Below are 18,381 nucleotides of genomic sequence, written 5' to 3' on the forward strand. Positions count from 1 at the left end.
ACCGGTTGGTCTCTGGAAAGTACCTGTTGCTAATATTCTTAGGCCAGCACATACCTTGGTTTCCACTGGAATGGGTTCCCCTCTGTTGGTTCTGTGTGTGAGGTGTGGCCTGCACAGCTCAACAATTTGCTGCAAGAGGTCTCTGTCCACTCTATAGCGCTCCACTATCTCCAGCTCATGTAGCCCCTGGTAGGTTACCCTGGGCCTGTACACTCTTCTCCGTCTCCTCACTGTGGGTTGTCCAGCAGCATTTGTATTATCACCACCCTCAGCATGTTGCATATGTTGCCTTATAACAGCAATGGCAGCCCCTAACATTTTTTGTCTCAGTAAAGTTTTTTCAGTTTTCACTTCTATTAGCTTACTGCAGTGTTGCAGTGTCTCTTGAGAGAAACATAATGGACTATTGTTTGCAGAGTTTTAAATGCTGGGCTGGGCTGGGCTAGTGTACTGCCTGTGTAATTGCCTGATTCTGATTGTTTTCACATGCTAGCTCTGCTAGTACTCCCTGATAACTTCCTACTATTTGGTGTGCTTCCTTTTCCCTTTCTGTTTCCTCAGGGATCAGTGACGCGCACACAAGCACAAACACAAACTGCAGCTAACACACGCACACACATGCCTACATGGACTAAAACTTGCTTATTCTTGTTAAAACGCTCTCACACTGGCGCAAACGCGCTTACAAATGTTTACACAGCCTTACATATGCTTACTCCGGCTTACACGCATGCACACTGTCTTACTTGGGTTTACTGGTGCGCACACGCGTACATGCATGCTCAGCAAGAAACTTTGGTGTTATCCACGGCATACACCTTCAATTTCTTTACTTTACCTAGCCTACCTGTTGACACACCTCTTTCAATGATATGTAAATGTCACCTGACACATGCCCCCCTCATGATGTCACCTATCTTCTACTCTGTTACTCCCCTTATCCTACTCCTACACTCCACTGACTGTGCTCATTTGCTATGTAAACTTGCGAATCACTATCCCAACCCTCATTTGCATAGGATTGCCTACTAATGCTTGATTACATCTCTTAGACTGAGCTTCCCCCCTTAGCAAACTCTACTCGGTGGCCATGTTGTCTTCAGCCTGCCATTCACTTGCATTGTGAATTCATATCAGCAATAAAATCCACATTTGTGGATCTTAATTATTGATTTTCTGGTTTTTAGGGTGCAGCGCATTTACGCGGCGCTGCGCTACGCTTAAACCCCGGAGATCGGGATGAAAAAAAAAGTTATTTTATTTTTATTTTGCATCATTTGCCATTGCCAATGGCCGTATTTTTGGCCATTGGCATGCTTCCTCCTGTAAATACATCCTTTTTTTGGAGCTGTCATGGCTCCGTTTGCTATTTGCAGAACCGTACTCAGTTGTCAACTGAGTACATTTCTGCAAATAACACTACTCTTACTCGGACAGGTTCGAGTTTCCTGGATCGTAAATTTACCTCATTTGCATAGCTTCCACCTGCAATTGAGGTAATTTGCATATCCAAGCCCTGTCCATGTAGGACTAGTTTTGAGAGCTCTGTTGCACGCCCCTACCGGCTGTTCCTGGATCGCTCGGCGGACATGTTGGCTGCATGGAGTCTTACTCTACTCTTAGACTCCTTGCAAGCCTTCGTGAATCCGGCGCATTATTTATCTAAAAATAAAGATGGCTTACATACATTTATTTCTTCATTAATAAGTAAAATTAGAAGCCCAGCTTATCTAGTCAGGCTATCTTACAGCCATTTATTGATATTAAAATATGGAACTAGGCAGAACATGCCCATTCTGGCCTCTTCAACCCACAGCTGTTAGATCTTTATCCCCTAAGAGCTGTTTGTTTCTTCCTGACACTCAGCGTTCAAGGAGTCCAGCAAAGGGAAATAAGAGTCAGCAGTCATGGGCGTTATCCAGGTGGGGGGAGTCATCATTTTGTATGCTCCCAACACTCCTATTTTCTTATCTGAAAGGTGTGGTGCAATGCTTACTACTCCTGATGTAGTCAGAGTGTGTCGTCCACACACCAGTAATTCCAGCTAGAGTACATGTACACTTGCCTGTAGGCTCACAGTGCTCCTATTAATTATTGCAAATGCTGCAGCCCTGGACTTTCTTAGAGGTAAGACTCTGGTAATGAGAGTCTGTCAAACCCATCACCTTAGAATGGGCATTCCAGAAACAGCCACTCTGTCTCATCCCTCATTGGCTGGGTATCCCAATGCCCAGCCCAATAAGTAAGCCAGGCTAATATTGGATGTAAGAAATAAAAACAGTCTCCCACAAGGAAAGTGACCAATCAAGGTAAAAAAATAGGAATAATCAAAAATAGAAACCTTGGTCACTCACGGCAGGTAAATAAAATGTATATTTATTGTTAAAAGGACCAAAAGTAAGCACTTTTGTGGTTCAGCATAACCGCTTCATCAGACTACATGAAGCGGTTATGCTGAACCATGAAAGTGCTTATTCTTGGTCCTTTTAACAATAAATATACATTTTATTTACCTGCTGTGAGTGACCGAGGTTTCCATTTTTGATTACTATTGGATGTAGTCAGGCACGGGTTTCTGTACTGAGGAGCAAGCAACAGACTACTTTTTCTGTAGTTAATGTGTGTGAGGTGCATTACTATAGCTGCAAAAACAACATTTTAAAAATGTATTCCCCTGAGAGAAATGTGTTTTCATTAACATTTGGTGATACAATACTGAAACCTAACATTAGATGCCTAAGTTAGGAAACAGAAATGACCTATCAGGACATCAGAGAGTTTTTGCATATACCGTTTAAGTTCACAATAAAATAGCTGGTTCTAGAACATGTCTTTGAAAAGAAACTTATTGTGTATGACATAGCCAATCACAAATAATCTAAAACATTAAATTCAAAAATATTTTTTTTAAGACAAAGTAATCTAACATGCATGAAACTCAGTATATGGGCCTGTGCACAGTATTTCTCATGAGAAGGAAAGACACCCAGTGAATACCACAAATGCAGTATGCCACAGCCTACAGAAATGGACCCTCACCCCAACTCTATCACTAAATAAAACACAAAATCTAACCCGAACACACATAAAATTTAATGCAAACATAAACCTACTCATTGAACTAACCTACTCTAGAAAACAAAAACTTTTAAGTTAATCCTAAACACAAACTTAACCCTAAACCCAGACCTAACTGTGAACCATTCCCTAACGCAAAAATTAATGACAACTAAGACCTCAGAGTTAGCTCCAATTGCATCCCCAGATAAAAGCCAAATCTTACAAATACTAAAGCAATTGCATTTGACAAGATGGCATTTTATTCAAAGTATCATTAGCTATTTCTTTTAAATACAGTATTAGCAACAATCAGAATTAGGTTCATATGTAGTCACTAAGCATACAGTCTTGGAGACTATTGTGGAGCATAGCCCAATTCCCCAGTTACCCCAAAGCACCATCTGGTTAAGTGACTTGGTATATAAATATATACATATAGCTATATCCATATCTATCTACATATATATATATATATATATATATATATATATATATATATATATATATATATATATGGATCTACTTCATATGATCGATATTTCAGAATGTCAGCATTCATATGGCCAAGACCATATGACTGACATTCAAAATGTCTAACATAGAAATAAAAATAAAAAACACAAAAAAAAACATACCATCACACTGCTAGCAGGGAGATCCACCTGCCCACCCCCTGGAACTTAAATATACCAACTCCGAGATTGCACTACAGTGCGGAAGATGGAACTCTTTCCATTCCACATTGTACAGAGATGCCGGTAATGTCGACCATGTGAAGAGAACCCATATATATATATATATATATATATATATATATACACACACACATTGGTCTACTTCATAACAATGAAATTTCATCAAGTTGAATTTCATAGCATTGAGACCAAAACATCAAAATCCCAAAATACCGAAAACCCAAAACATTGAAAACTCAGATCATTGGAAGTGTGCTTCATAACATTGAAAACTACAATGCATATGTAAATAACATCCTTTCCACCAATAATAACACCTAACAAACACACTTTCTACTACATTTCTGCAGGGGGACAAGCTCCCCTGCACCACCCCTTGTGGGGGTCTCTGCCCCCCACACCCCATAAATTAAATATACCAAATCCAAGATCGCACTACAGTAGAAAAAACTTCATTTCCTAACCTCATTGTATCACAATCACCATGCACTAAGGTTAAGAAATTAACTTTTATCCACAGTAGTGCGATCTTAGAGTTGGTATAGTTAATTTACAGGGGTGGGAGGTGCAGGGGGGGCTTGCTGCCTGCAGAAACATAGTAGAAAGTGTATTTGTTAGTTACATGTTCTTGTAGGTGGAGGGGATCTTATTTCCTTGTGCAATGTAGGTTTCAGTGTTATGAAGGACACTTTCAATGTTCTGAGTTTTCCATGTTTTGAATTTTCGATGTTACGGTTTCAATGTTATAAAATTCAACATTATGAAATTTCAATATTATGAAGTAGACCCATATACATACACACATACAGACATACAAGTACTAACAATTTACCCAGCACCTCCAAAACTAATTAATAATATGCATCTGAAGAGAAACCTGTTAGCAGCATTAACATACTTAAACTTCAATATTAAACAAACATAAATTAAGTTTAATTTGCCAATGTAAATGCTTTGTTACTGAATATTTCAACATGTTATGATGCAGTCATCTTTTTAAATGAATTAGCTTTTTCACATTCTGTTGCTTTGTTGTATTTTTCTGCTCATTGTACAAAGGTAAATTAATTTCTTGGAGTGTTCAGACTTAGTCCATGTTTGGATGTATAGAACAGATCAATTTGTATCAGTAGGTAAAAATGTTTGCTTAGTGTGAGGGTTCTTAAACTTCCACTCACTATAGCACTTCTTCACCAGCCTTGATCCAGCTAAGGCTACCCCTAAGGTTTATTTTTCAAAAATGTTACAGTTTAGAATGTTTCCCGGTTGCTTGTTTACAAATCAAAGCATGCAACACATTGTTGGTGAACTGTAGAGCAAGTACAGCCATGGTGCATACATGATTTGATGTACATAAGAAAATAGTGCCTACAGACATAGGCATACTTAATAAGAGTAACAATGTTTGCTCATACCTTCCAGGGTATTGCTGTTGGAATATGCAAATATACCACATTCAGCACATGAGTTTCAAAACTGATAGCCTCTGTATGTGAATGGTTAGTTTGGGCATAGATAGATAGATAGATAGATAGATAGATAGATAGATAGATAGATAGATAGATATTGCAAAAATCGAATTACAAATTCCGTGAAGAAACAGAATCATAAAATACTGCAGGAACCATCAAATCAAATAAAAGAAAAACATAGAATAAAACATTAGTTTGATCAATATGAAAATATAGTAACAATAGCAAACCTATGTACCTTAGGTTAAGCAAACCAGAAAGAACAGGCAGATAGCCACCCAAAATGTATTATTTATAAGACAAGAGAAACAAATATCATTCATCAAGGCTTAGTGGGATAAGTCTGTGCAATATGTATGTCTTTGTCAATGGCAAATATAGCAATGTGTGACCCCATAATGATGACAAATTAACAATAATTTGATGCCATACACAATTTTGTTTAAGAAATAAGGGCTGCAAGTACATAAATGAAAAAACAAGTGTAGTATTATAGGAACAACTGGAACACACAAAAAAAGTAATGCAAGCAGCCAGGAACCAGGAACTCAGCACCTCATATCCCTTTTAAAACACTTTATTCAAATCCAATAGATGTAAAAATCATTACTTAAGCTCTTTCGTCTTTTAATAACCACAACTTAATCACAATACTGAATAAAATAATTACATCCTCTTATATACACACTATTAATACACAAACTAGTCCCATTAACTAATTAATCTTAAAAGATCTTAAAGAAATGGTTCCCAAAGTCAATGCAAAATTTATTAAAATACATAATAAATGTTTTATAAATATGTTATTAAAAAGATAAAACCAGAATGTGACCTTTGAAAAGATAAAAATGATAAAAAATGAGTAAACTGTATGACTTCAAAAACATCTGATCTTTGTCATATTTAGCAAAGATTTTATAGAAATATTTTCATTTATGGCTGGGTATTGTGAGCCGTGCAACCTTAGTTGCAACTTAACTTCTCTGGCTTCTAGTAGCACTTTAATATCCCCCATCTGGGATTTACTTTAACTTTTTCAAATATACCAAATTAAAACTTTGAAAACTGCATGCATATTCTTGAATGCTTAAAAAGTGCATTGTTTTAATTTTGGTTCTCTAAATCATAATTATGATCTTAAATCCTTTTTCTGAGACTTCTATCAGTTTCACTAACATAGAAGGATGGGCATTCCAAAGTCTGAAATCTTAAACTTTTTACCTCTAAAATGTATGAACATTGAGTACAGGTTCCACACTTCACCTCCCCCTTCTTTAGGAATCATAACAATCAGAAAATGACAAACCTCCCAAAAAGCATTCCTTTAAATTTCATCCCATTTTGTAGGTGAATAGGGGTATGGACCCTAACAATTGATATATAGCAGGACTGGCTTTAAGTATATTCCAACTTTTTAATGATATTTTTTAATTTCACCTACTTGGGGTCCATATTCAGCCACCAAGGCTCTGTCATAATTCTTCCCCCATGCACTTGAACCTTAGGGGGTAGACCTACCCCAAAAAGTGGCCTACTTTTATCACCCCATTGGGACTGTACATACTCCCAAATTATTCGCTAATTGGGTGGGATACCCACTAACTAAAAATATATTGGCAACAAAATCCAATTCAGTAAAAACATCTTCTAAATGTGATGTCATCCTGGCTACTCTTATGCACTGCCCCTTAACAAACTCTTCTTTTGGCTAAGAGGGTGGCAGCTAGAAAAGTCCAAGTAGGAATTATTAACAGTAGGCTTCCTATAAATGGTTGACTTAAAACCATTTACCAAAGTGCATAAGTGTATCCAAATAATGTATCTTTTCCTTGTTAAAATTGCAAGTAAACTTTAAAAACTTGAAGTGCGATTAAAATAATTCATAACCAAAAACAGAATTATATTCCCAATCTAATAATACCAGTTTAGCATATATGGGAGCATAGCAGGCACCTAAAGCTGTCCCTCTGATTTGTTTATAAAATTCCCCTTCAAAAAAATATAGTTGCAGTCCAGAACCAAGGACATTAATTCAACTATCAAATTTATCTTTTCATTCAAAAATTAGTAAACCTGACTATGCAATTATAAAAATGTTCCAGCCCTTCTTCATTGGGAATCACTGTAAAAAGATCAACCACATCAATGGTCAAAATTATCAGACTCGTGGTCCAAAGTTCTTTCATTAATCTTACTAAAAAATCCAAGGAATACTTGATCAAATGAGTTACAGCTTGATAGACAGATTTTAACCATTGATCAATACAAACCCTAATAGGATAGTTTTTTGATCCCCAGGCTGCGATAGTTGGGATTGGGAGGGTGGCCTAATGTTAAGGTGTTTCCCTTATAAGCACAAGGTGCATGGTTTGAGTCTCACAAGGGATAATTGGCTAGGCTTAAAATGGCTCGCAAGGGCACTTAGCCTAGTACGAACCTATAATGGGGGGGGGGTGATTTTTGTTAATCTTGGGAATTCCAAACATGGTTGGGGCAACTAGTTTTACGACTTTCATAACCTTATATTTATCTTGGGGAAATTTTCTGACCCAGTAAATATTCTTCCAAAAATTAATCAATCCTTTGATGACCAATATTTACCTCATTAAGGGACACTGGGGAATATGTTTTACTAACATTTAACATTTCAATTATCGTATTGGAATATTCAAAAGAGTTAAATGGAACAATGCCCCCACCCTTATCTGGTTTCATAATACATGACGTTTTATCTTTCCATAGTGTTTCAAATAATTCTTTCTCTTTCCTATTAAGGTTAGGGTGATTTAAACATTTATTTTTATGTTTCACCTGTAACTTCCTTAGATTGGGTTGATATGCAATGATCAAAGGACAGTTCATTGTCGACATAGCTTCCAGATCCCTGTATACAGGATCACTTTTCAGAGTAGGGTTATCAATGTCATAGTTACAAGGGTGGTCTTTCTTGCCAAAGGATACTATTATACATTTCTTCTCATTTAGTTTTAGTCCATAGTTTTGTGGTGTTCAGGTCTGGACTCTTCTGCAGTGGTAGGCTGTTTCCCAGCATGGAATTCTGTGGAATGGGGTCAGAAGAGGTGAAGCATTATCTGTACCAAATAAGCAAATGCCTTCCTCCACAGGGAGAAAATCAAATTTGTTGTCTGTAGATACTGTTATTTGTTTGGGAAAGGCACTCTTGGTGAATTTTCACACCCTCTTGGGAGTTTATGATGGCACCACGTTTCCTGTCATCTGCAAACTTAGTCAGCCATAGACCTTAATATTTATTATGACCGCTGGGAAGTAGATTCCAAAGAGGAGTGGCCAAGAGACTGAATCCTGGGATACACCATGAGTGACAGGTCTTTTGGAGGAGCTATAACAGCCCACCCGATCTTCCTGTGTTCTGTTTGTGAGCCAAGTTGCTATCCAATGAGTTGCATAAGGGTTTACATTTAACTTGAAGAGTTTATCTACTATGCCTGGATGTTGGATGATGTAAAACACCTTTGTGAGATCTAGATATGTGGTGCATTCTGATTTATCCTCATGCATTGATTCTATAACATTCATAAAAAGTTGACAAGGTTAAGAAGGCAGGATCTCCCTCCTTTGATGAATCTGACCTGCCTTGGGTCAAGTGTATTAAGGATGCCTACGTTCTTATTTATTAACTCCATAATGATCCCTTCCATAACCTTACAGGCTATACTAGTCAGGCTCATGAGGCTATAATTGCTCAGGTCAGTTAATACCCAGCTCTTGTGCAAGAAGATGACACTGCTAGCTTAAATTTATCTAGCATGAAAACTGTTGGGATGCTGATAGTGAGTAGCCTCAGAAGAGGTTCTGAAAGTCCTCTTTCACACTGGCAAGTAGGCAGTCCAGTATGTTATCCTGCCCCATGCACGTAGTGCTTTTGGCCTTAGGGAGTGCCTTGAGTACTTATTCTTGTCAGATTTGAGAGGAGGTATAGATGCAGGTATGTGATATATGAATATAAGAGGGGAGAAAGTTTGATGTTTGAGATAAATGTGTCTACTATTGGCTATATCCTCTGGATCTGAGCATGTGTTATCCATTGCTATTAGCAGTACACAGTTTTGTGCATTATTTCTGAGATTTTTTTTAATATAGTTAATGAAGGCTTTGTGGTTATCCTTCACATTTGTCTCTTTTTTTACCTCTTAGTTGGCTTTGTTTGGTTTGATTAGGACCCAGAGCTTCTCATTTAGTTTAGCAATAGCATTTTATAATTATAAGTGCTAAATGTATTTTTGTATGCAATTATTTTTTTCTTTTACTTTAAAGCCTATTTCTGTTGGATTCCACCATAAGGGTTTCATCTTAAACTTGGGATTGTATTTTCTTTGGGGGGGGGGTGTGCCTATGTCACTGTTTACATGTTCATAGAATATGGAGGTAAAGAATTCTAAATAAGTAGTGGGGTCATCATGTTGGAAGGGGATTTTAAATGTAGTCAAGTCATCATTCCATTTTAGCCAATTAGCATTTGTATAATCTCTGAATGGCTTTAGTCTTATGGTGAATATCACTGACTTGTGGCCTGATTTGACCAGGGTGGAAGTAACAATTAGTGGAGAGCAAAGCTGCTCTATATTGGTAAAGAACATGTCCAAGATTTTATTGCCACTTGTTGGGGTGCAAACTGGCTGGTCAAAAGAGTTTGTATTGATGAAGTTAAGAAATTTCTGGGCATGCATGTTTGAGACTGTATAAGTCTTCCAGTTAATGGAGAGGTAGTTGAAGTCTCCTAGAAGAATGGTGCTTGGCTTAATGCCTAAGGACTTCCTAGTATTTAAAGGTCTATATTAGAACACTGAACATTTGAAATGTCGAGTGTTCTAATATCAAGTCCTAGCAATCGAAAATACAAAACATCGAACATTCGGAACAGCAAATTATTTCCTAGGGAAAAAAATTGCTGTTCCAAAACACATACACACAACACAAGCACACCAAACAAACAGCAATCCACACACATACACCTAAACTCGTACACCTAACCCTACACTAAACTATACATACACCACTAATGATCCACTTACCTTAACTCAAACCCTAACCCTAAGGTCCATCACTATCGCACAGTCACCTCACCTGTGCCCGAACCCTAACTCACCTACCTCGCCCTAACCCTCATGTTCACACAATCACACACTTACCTGACCCGAGCCCCTAACCCTAACTCACCTAACCCGCCCTAACCCACACATCCACACAATCGCACGCTTACCTGAACCCGACCCGTAACTTTCCACCAGAGCGCTGAAAATACCAAAGCAACAGAAACACAGACAACCGAATTCTTTCCCTAGGAAAGAATTTGGTTTTCTGTTTCTTCGATATTTTCAGCGTTCACTGAAGATGGGTTGCTATTAGAACACTCGACATTTCAAATGTTTGGTGTTCTAATATAGACCCGTATTTAAGTAGGAGATATGGATTGATGGTGATATAGAGGTGGTCCCATAGTTAGCTATGATATGATAAGGAGGTTTAGTTAATATTAAGCTGGACATCCTTTAACAAAGGACTGCCATTTTATAGAAGAAAGCTGTGTGGTAGTCTTCCACTCTGAGGCAATGTAAAGTGTAGTTATCACTGATAATTCAAGGTGTCAGTGTTTTTGATAAGTAGATAATCTTAAATCTTAAATAATGCAGGTAGTACCCCCGATATCCAAAATGTGGCTGTATATGGAATTGTGAGGCTCAGAATGTTGGATACTAGCTCAGCATAAGTATTCCATAAGGTTCTGACTCACTGACATCTCCAAAAAATAAGAGTTCATCTGCCACCCCACATGGACACTCTTGACAAGTATCTAATCTGTAATACCCTTCATCCACCATGCATGTTGGGGTCTAGTAAACCTGAAAATTCAGTCTTAACTGATAACTGAAAAGTCCTAAGTCATGAAGAATGATATATACTTAGCACCATTCACTGGGTTTCCTGATTATTGATTAACATGCTTAAAAATTAGCTTGCTTTCCCTATCAGTAATTAGTCAGAATGAAAGCGCTCAGGTACTGGTTTAATAAATTAGTTTTTACATGTTGCTGTTTGCCCTCATGGACATTTTCTTTGTTTTTAGCACTTTGGTGTGCACCTTTTGTAGGGTACATATGTGTGCAAAATCATTCCTTTATTCCATCACCAAGCATGAAAAGTCCTCTACTAGTCTGACTTTTTAACCAGGTAAGAGAAAGACTTTGCCCACTTTTACTTTTCCCTATAACAACTCCTTATCTGAAATATTGATTGTGGAGGTGAAATATAGTATGGCGTACAGGGTTAGAAGCAGACATCATGACTCAACTGCCTTGTGAGAGCATATAGAAATGTTACAACTTTGAATACTGAGAGTGTCAGCCAATGTTTTCTAAGTTTTCACACAGATTTTTTCATTCTGTGCCTTCTTTCAAGTTTAACAAAACAAGCTTCTTCCTTAAATGGTGATTTTTCCAAGTCATTGAGTTATTCTTTAACTTTGAAATCACTCTGTCATGAGCCTTTGCTTTATACTGCAGCTCTTGGTTTGCCATCACATTTATACTGGTTACTGACCACAGAGATTCAGATTTATCAGTAAGGTCTTTTACATCATCCAAGTTCTTGGCATCTGGCCATTTTATTTCATTAGTATCTGCTGACACCTGATTTAAAAAGCTAGCTAGTATGTCCAGCTTATGCTTCCATTCTGGATGACCATCAGCCATGCCCATGAATTATTGTACAGTGCAAAGGTCCAATACAGGAAATGAGGTGGCTCAGTAAAACTTTGGAGAAGAAAAATAAGTTATAGGGAAAAATATGCCAAAACAGTAACGTTTGTATTGCCAGTTTGATGAGAAATTATTGATTTACGTTACTCTGTGATGACCATCACCTTTACTAGCTCTGCTTCAATTTTGGTATATACTTTAAAGAAGTTCACAGATTCTACAAAAACCTTGCTAGTAGAGTGTGACTACTAGACTTGGTGGGCCAACTAACAGTATGGCTGGCTGCAAAAGGAATGAAGAATTTTCACACTGTACAATGTATAGCATCCTATGACTCCATGCTGAAGATGAAAATGTAAGAACAATGAATTATAAAAAACAACATTGCAAGGTGTACTTCTACAGCTATGATAGGGGACATTTATCTTTTTTCTTCCTCAGCGTAATTTTTGCTAAATCAAACACTAAAATCTGCTTGGGGTGCTCGTGAGCAGTGCTTCAAGATGGGGGCTTAAGTTTACAACTCTGTGCTATTAGTGCCAAAAATAAAAAAGGAAGGCAGGATTTTTGCATGTCAAGTGTTAATATTTTTATTTCCATTACTCCCTGAAGGCAGATAGATTAAAGCAAACATCTAGACTAATGCAGCATTATGTAAAAGAGGAAATGTAAGTAAACTGATCTGTTAATCTGCAAATTGGAAAGCTCCAAATCAACCAAGAGAAACACAAATGGGGTGAAGATGGAGTTTTGTGTCTTAATCTGCTATTAAAAAAGTAGTTTTGGAAGTAACTACTATTTTATCAGGTTTATTATTGCTCATACATCAAGTGCTATATGATACAACATAAATAAAAAGAAGATGGAAATACCAGAAACTGTGAGATAAAACTATGCCGTTTCACTTCCATGATATGTCCATGTTCTCAAAACTTCAACAGTTTTAAAAACACCTGGGGAAAACCAATGGGTGGAATTCACTAAAGCCTACACAGAGTTTTTCTCCATGTAAGCATAGTGTTACGGCCCAAACATGTAACATGGCCGACTGAGCGATCCAATAAACAGGGCTGAGGGGTGTGCATGAGCATGAGGACATGGAGGTGTCTGCACAATACAAATTACCACATAAGCTGTGAAAAACATGCAAATGAGGTTGATTTGTGATCCAGTAAGCAGAAAGGCACTCGTGTAGGTGCCATGTTGGTGGAAGAAATGTACACGGATACAAACCGTGTACCGGACTGCAAAAATCACACAGGGCTGTAAAAGGCTAGGATAAAGGGTGGATATGGTACTGTAGGCATGCAAATTTCCAACGCTATGGCCAATGAGTCCTGAAAACAATGAAAATCATTAAAAATCAATACATTTTTAATACATATATTACGTTTGTGCAGCGCTGCTCAGCGCCCAAACATGCCGTTATGGGAAAAAAATAAAACGTGCACAAAAGTCAAAAGTACACATTTGCCAATATAATGCATTATACTGCTCAGGATGCAGAGCATTACAATGGCAGGTGTCTGTGGTTGCTATGGAGGCAGGCTCTGGAGTAGTGCAGTGTCCAGGGTATACTCAGTTAGTTGTATGTAAATGAGCTGGGGTTACTGAATAGCAAAAAGAGCTACAGTGTTGGCAGATACAAGCCGTGGTTGAACTAGAAATGTGTAGATAGTGGTAGAACAACTAGCTGACATCAAAAAGGGGTGTCACAGTATGTTAAAGCAGATTGGAGCTCAGCGGTGTCTGTTTGCATTCAGCTAAGCACAGCTATGTGGGGAGAGTGACTGATGCTGTTCATCGTGTTTTAGCTAGTTTAAGAAAAGCTAAGCGTGGCCATGGTTGTGAGAGCGTCAAAATGGCTGAGCATTGCTTACACTAGTGCCACAGGTTTGTGCACCATGTCACAGTGCTTAGCAGTGAAAGAATTAAAAAAAAATAAAAACAAAAAAAAAGGAAATATCTAGGGGAAGCCAATAAAGTAGAAATGACTGATAAGCCCTGTTCAGCAGACACTGGCCCATTCAGACCCCCAATGATATACCTATCAGGTGGAATGCAACATAATAAGCCAATCAGACAGGCTACAACTGCAGCATACCACTATAAAGTATGCATACACTCTACAGTCTGATTTTCCCACATAATCTCCACCACTGGAGTACACGCTTGGGAATTTTAATTGACAAAATGCTAGGGGCTGCTGCTGCTCTGCTACATCTGTATGTGCTTGAGGCTGAGGTAAGTGAAGATGATGATGCTAACAATAGGCCCAGACTGAGAACAAGAAGTGTGTTCAGGCCCAGGGTAACCTTCCAGGGGCAAAATGAGCTGGAGATTATAGAGTGCTACAGGGTGGACAGGGACATACTACACGAACTCACTGAGCTCTGCCACCCTCAACTCAGATCCAGATCCAACAGAGGGGAACCCATCCCAGTGGAAACAAAAGTATGTGTAGTCCTTAAAATATTAGGTACAGGTACTTTTCAAAGACCAACTGGGGATATAATGGAGGTCTCACAGGCATCTGCATCCAGGGTACTCCACCAGTTCCTGGATGCTATGCAAGCACATGCCAGTGAGCACATTTATTTACCCTGCACCCCTGAGGAGAGGGTCAGCAATGTGCTTCTCTTCCACTGTGTAGCACACTACCCTGAGGTACTGGGTGTCATAGACTGCACTCATGTGCACATCAAAGCACCACCAGGTGAAGAGGGTAGGGTCTATGTCAACCGCAAGGGGTATCACTCCATCAACTACCAGGTTGTGTACAATGCCCAGGGTATTATCATGAATGCATGTGCTGGCAGTCCTGCAAGCTATCTCGACTCCCACATCTGGGATGTGCCAAACATTTGCAAGGGGGGCGCCCCATATGGACATCTAATGGGGGATGCTGGCTATGCACTAGAACCATGGGTGATGACTCCCATCAGAAATGCACACACAACAAAAAAATAGATCTATATGATTTGCAATGATTAGGGTTCTTATTCTCTTTTACTATAGGGGAAATTAGAGAATATCTCCAAGAAGAAGAAATATTTGCTAATGTTTGAACTTCAAGAAAGGTTTTATGTAGGAGAGAGATTATAGAAGAAGGGAACAATGTATAAATTTCGATAATTAAGCTATCTATTCCAGTTTTTTTTATTAGACTTACTTCTCTTAATATCATCTGTAATTTCCTTTTGAGAAATAAGTTTTTGTAGATATACCTTAAGTTCCTCAAGAATTCTTGTTATGTTGGGAACTATATTCTGTAACTTCTCACATTCATTTGTACTTATTTTATCTTTATGGTGCTCTGCATAATGATAATTAAAAGCTTCCAGAGTGTCCCCTATGTCTGAGACGTTTTTCCTTTTCCCTTCATGAAAGATACTATCAACGTTATTAATTGTTTATTGTATCCTAACTTTCATAGATAGGTTATGAAGATGCTTAGGAGAGGTAGCATAAGAATTTAATTTCAGTTTTCCATAGCTAAATTAGTTTTGTGGGATAATATTTCATTGTATTTCTTATTTGATTCTTCTATTTTCTTATTATTATCTGTAGCAATTAAGTTCTTATTTGATTTAAAAGATAATAATTAATTTTGGAGATGCTGTAACTCTGAGTTCCATTCTTTAATTTTATTTTTGTACCAGCTAATGGTTTTACCATATAGATAGGCCAAATCATAATTGTGTTTGCTTCAGGTATATAATTAATCTCTAAGAAAAGATAAAGTTCAGAAGTTATCTAAGATTTAAAATCTTTAATTTTTGTGATATATGAAGAAATCCTTGAAGTAATAACTAATTGATTGAATTCCAAGTGTATTGTTAACCACAGGCAATTATGATCTGAAAAGGGGCGAGGTTGTATTGAAAAATTCAAGATTTTAGAATAAAGATCTTGTGAGATATAAATGCTATCTGTTCTAGTTTGGGTACCATGTCTATAGTCTTGGTGTGAGAATAGTAAAGAATTTGATCCCAAAACATTAAAGGTGTCTTTTAATTTAAGCATTTCTGTCCAATTTTTAACTGTTTGGCTGAGGACGATAGTCTAGGAGATTTCCTATTGGTAGTTTATGTAATATCTGTGATACAGTTGAAATCACCTCATAGTATAATATTGCCTTTAGAAGTAGTTGTAATAAAGTCTAAGTGTTTCTTAGCTAGTCCAACCCCCATACCCATGAAACAGTATAAATTACCCAGGGCCAATTTCTATTGTTAAACTTAAGTATAACTAAGGCCATGAGTCCATCATTATCTACATGCTTGTTAATAATTTTGGGATTTAAGAAAGTTTTTTTCCATGGAATTGTTACTCCTCTGGTCTTATTTTTATAAGAAGATTGAGCAAGTATTGTGTATTCCTTAGGGTCCCACATAAATGTGTCATTTATTTTAAAGTGTGTCTCTTGGAGAAAAACTACGTGAGTCTTGTTTAGTTCAAAATACCTTAGTAGGTTAGCTCTCTTATATAGGTTGTTTAAGTCATTAGTATTTAAGGATATCAAAGTTAATTCCATATCAGAATTCTTTAAAGATAACAAATAATAAAGGAACTTGTATTAATAGAATCCTGTATACATAATACTCTTCCTGAAGAGACAACATATTATCAATTGTTATATTTCTATTTATCTTAATCCAAATAACTTTCCCCATGAAAGATAAAAGTAAAACAATTTTGTCAGGCATTTCAAACTAGAAAAACAGTTAAATAACAAAGAAATAGCATATTTCACTCTGATATAAACTTTAATATACCCTATACATGGAATAAGACACAGTCCTAGTCTAGCAAACAAAACCAAATCTGCTAGACCACCTATCTCAACCATCAACCTTTGTTGGTTCGAGCCCATGAAAACAAAGTAAAAAATGGAGAATATATTATAAATTAAGAGAAAAATAGTAGTGATAAACAACTAATCAGATATTGATTTCAGTTAGGTTTTAGAGATAAGTTACATACACTATGGGCAGGATTCACGAAACCTCCGTGTAAGAGTTAGCAAGTCTTCCACAGAGGCTGCAGTTAAACGGTGTGATGTCAGCATGCCATGCATATTCATGAGGGCATGCTGAATCACATCCTAGGCTAACACGGTCCATGTAGGAAAGTAGGGGGCATGTCTGCATGGCGAGTCCTGCAAAGGGATACGCCCCCAGAAGAATCACAGTCCCGAAAGGAAACACCCACGAGCGAGTCCGTGGAAATATCAAGAAGCCCAACAGCACACATGCCCCCACAGACTATAAACCCAACTGTAATGTAAAACGTAAAAATCAACAGTTTAATTTTTTTTTTTATAATTTCAAAAATGTTTGCCCGTAATTGCACTCGTCTGCATGGGTGTGCCCTTCGCTCAGTGACAGTTAGCACTCATTGGAAAAGCATATAAGATCTAAATATGTAAATTAAGCCCAGTAGAAATAGTGTAGCGGTAGAGACGTCGGCCAAAGAGGAGGTAGTCACGGTTCGAGCCCCAACAACATCATTTTCTATTTTTAGTGAAATAAGGACGAAACAATCCCCTGACATATATGTATATATATATATATATATATATATATATATATATATATATATATATATATTTATATATAACTATAATTTAAGTAAAATGTAATGAAATGGGCCTTGTTTTTTTGAAGAAATCTGGCAGAATAAAAAAAAAAATTTTTATAAGTGTCCATATTTGAGCAGCGCTCTAACAAGCTGAGTATGATTGCCCACAGGTGACCAGTGGTTTAACAGGTGTAATATGAGTGCCCGGAGTTGAGCAGCGCTTTAACATGCTGAAACTGTGTGCCCGTAGTTGAGCAATATTTCTCATAGCGTAATATGCGTGCTCATAGCCAAATAACATGTTAACCAGCGTAACCCATTTGCGCGGAGCTGCGCAGTGAGCCAACCGGCTTACCGGCGGGCAACGTTGAGCAACCTGTATCAAAGCCGCCTTTACACAGGCACACCTCCTAGCCTGTCTAGGCAGTAGTAAAATAAAAAAAAAGCAATGCCCAGGCTCGAACCCAGGATACTGTGTATCATAGTCAAAGTACTGAACCACTAAGCCATGACAGCTGCACTGAAAAATGCAGTATTAGCATATATATAGGAATGAATGGAAATAGAAGCATGACAAAGCAGGTTTTTTTAAGCTGATACAATTCTAAAATGGCCAAACACAGATAAGTGCGGGAAAAACGGCATATATAAGCCCCATAGGCGGGAATACACAGCATAACTGATTGTGGAACCTATTTGCAGTCAGGATGGCAGGTGTAGGAGAGGGTAGTTGCTTCCAAGCACAGAGGTGGGGTGTTGAGGAGTCCAAATATATGGTTTGGCTCCTAGTCCATGATCATGAGGCTCAACTCATGCAGGGCCAGGTTCTGTGGG

Source organism: Protopterus annectens, chromosome 11.part0, assembly GCF_019279795.1.
Source record: "Protopterus annectens isolate FY-2018-M chromosome 11.part0, PAN1.0, whole genome shotgun sequence".
NCBI lineage: Eukaryota > Metazoa > Chordata > Ceratodontiformes > Protopteridae > Protopterus > Protopterus annectens.